Consider the following 3,034-nt stretch of genomic DNA (forward strand, 5'->3'; position numbering starts at 1 on the left):
AGCCCTTGGTTTTATTTTAAAGAATGACTATGCACTCAATTTTCTCACTTAAAGTCATACTGCACATTCATTATGACAAGTCCATGAAGCCAGGCTTTGTTTTCTGAATACACATTCCAAGGCTCCCTGTGGATACCAGAGACTACAGAAAGGACCAAGCTTTGCATACACCATGCCTCTTCCTATACATGCAGACACACCTATGATGAAGTTTAATTCATAAATTAGGCACAGCAAGAGCTTAATAATAATAATAACCATAATAACAGTAATAATAGTAAAACTAATTATACCAGTATACTAATAAAAGTTATGCAAAGGTGGTTTCAATTTCTGTCTCTCAAAAATATCTCAATTTCCTGTTGTGGTGGAAGCAGAGGCAGGCAGATCTCTGTGAATTTTCAGTCAGCCTGGTCTTCACAGTGAGTTTCAAGTCAGGCAAGGCTACATAGTGAGACACTATCTCTCCCTCTCAAAAACAAACAAAGAAACCAAATTCTTCCATTCTTTGTTGCATCGTAGCTTCCTTTGGAATCATAGTTCACTATGGGTTGGTTGTGATGGTTACTATTGATTGTCAAGAGTGTGGTGTGGCCTGCGCCTTTGAATCTCAGAGGCGGTTTTTGGGTTCTGGAGGCTGTGTGTTCATGGAGGTTCTCTACTCTACCTAAGTGCATATGCTGCTGAATGGAGCATCCACCCTGCCTCTAAATGAGTATCTTTTTTACACTTTTACACAGCCTGGGCGTACTGTGGGCCAGTCATCTGCTTTCTTTGCCAAAGCCTGAACATGAATACAGCAATGCCAACTCAAAGGCTTACTAGAAACTCCCAGCTATGAAACAGAATTTCTCAAGGCAGTAATAGTCATCAGACCAGTCTCTTAGACTGGAAGGTGAAAGACAAATCAGGCAACTCCAAGAGTGTCTTGAAAGAAAACAGTTCGATGGAAGATTCTAAACATGCTGATGAGCAAACTGAAGACGCTCTGCAGATAGCAATAGGATACTTCCAGAAAGGTCCTAAGAAAGCTTCACTGAGTAAAGATATGGTCTTGGGAAAACACTTGAAAATCGTGGAAAATGTAGCTTTGAACAATGGTTTAGCTCCAGAAGCAGTTGATATTTTATTGAATGTAGCCCTCAGTGGCAAGTTTGGGAATGCTGTAAACACATGGATATTGAAGTGCTTGATTCCAGAAACTCACATAGCCGAAGACTCTGTGCTTAAGGCGGTATCCTGGCTCTGTGTCGACAAGTGTTCTGGTAATATCAAGGTACTTTTTATCGTTGGTTGGTTGCGATGTTTGACTTTATGATTGATCATAAGAAGCAAATTAATTCGCTGTGTGGCTTCTTTTTTGCTTCATTGCAAGATGATACTCTGTGCACTTATGTTTGCCATTTGTTATATTTACTGACAAAGAAAGAGAATGTCAAACCATTTCATGCGAGAAAATTGCTTTATCTCCAGGCCAAAATGGGAATGCAGCCCCACATCCAGGCTTTGTTGTCACTGTATAAGTTCTTCGCTCCTACTTTGATTTCTGTATCTTTGCCTGTAAGGAAGAAGATCTTTTTTAATAATTCAAAAAAACCTGTGGAGTTCAGCTCTCCTTGCTGTGAAGCTAAGGAACCAAGGAGCTTTTCTGGAACCTCTAAAGCTTCCATTAGGTCCAACTACTGGCGGTTCTCTAAAAAGAAAATGGAATTCTCACTCAGTTATATCAGCACTAAATTCTGCTAACAAAGACTGTGGAGAAAAGCAGATGAGTCTGTTTGATTATCTCAGCAGTGATAGGTCACTTCCGCTAGAACAGCTTCAACGTTTCCCTCAACTTTTAGAGAAAATTCATTGCTTAGAGCTACCTTTTCAGATGAGCTCAGTGCTAAACGGTTCTCTGCTACTTCACTATATTAATTGTGTCAAAGATGAGTCGATCTTACTGAGGCTCTCTTATTGGTTGAGTCAAGCATTACAAGAAGAATGTGTGTGGTATAATATGAATAATTATGAACAAGAAAAGGCATTTATAAACTTCTTGGACATGGTCATCAATGTGCAGTGCTTCTTACAAGAGGGATTTTACTCCTGTGAGGCATTCTTGTATAAAAGCCTGCCTCTCTTGGATGGCTTCTCTTGAAGGTGTGTGACATATATATAAATTATGACCTTCCACTGGTGGTGGTGTTTCCTCCTGTGATCTTGCATTCTGCACTCCTAAGTCTGGATGCCACTATCTTGAACCAACTCTGCTACATTATGTACAGGTATCGTGAAAATTTAACAGCTGCCAAAAAAAAAAAAATCAGAGTTCAATCTCAGCAGCAAGGTCTGCAAAGAATTTAATTACTATTTGACAGCTATGGTTTGTTGCCTATGGATGTCCAGACCATTTGAAAAAGGAGTATACATTGATCCCCAAATCATAGAAAATACTGGAGAAGCAGAGTATTAAAAACACCTTAAATTTTGTCTACCATCCTTCTCTATTGAGCTATGTGGCTTCCTTTTTGCTACAGGAGAGCCCAGAAGAAATGACAGTACACCTGAGCTCTGTTCAGGGGAAAGAAATGGAACTGGTATTTGGACTATTTATATTCAGAGGGTTTTCAAGGCTTAAAACTTTTCATAAAAAGTAGTATCCATTGTTCTTCTGTATCTGAAACACAGAAAACCACATGGTAGACACTGACATTAACAAATGCCATGCTAGACTAAATTTCTCACTGCTAGAGAGGCTAAGTAGTTCAGCATGAGTTTCCATATCCATTTTCCAAGCTGACTATTATCTTTAAGGAGCATTGAGACTGGCCCTCTATCCATGGCTCAGGAGAGCCATGGTGTTTACTAACTTAATTTTAGTATTCAGATTTTAAGGTTACTAATGAAAAATAAACTCTTCATCATCCAATTCTCCCTTCACTGAATTATACATGAAGAGACACATCTGCTTTCTAGTAGGAAATTTGCTTTGTGTTTTCGTTTGCTATGTTAGTAGAAGAGAACAAGCAATATAAATTAAGTTACTTCT

General features: G+C 38.9%; 1 pseudogene; it reads left to right on the forward strand.

The window, feature by feature from the left end:
- Positions 1 to 802: 802 nt before the first annotated feature.
- LOC114616404 lies at positions 803 to 2,688 on the forward strand (annotated as a pseudogene).
- The last annotated feature ends 346 nt before the right edge of the window (positions 2,689 to 3,034 follow it).

This window comes from Grammomys surdaster, unplaced genomic scaffold, assembly GCF_004785775.1.
Source record: "Grammomys surdaster isolate TR1022 unplaced genomic scaffold, NIH_TR_1.0 319457, whole genome shotgun sequence".
In the NCBI taxonomy this organism is placed as follows: Eukaryota; Metazoa; Chordata; class Mammalia; order Rodentia; family Muridae; genus Grammomys; species Grammomys surdaster.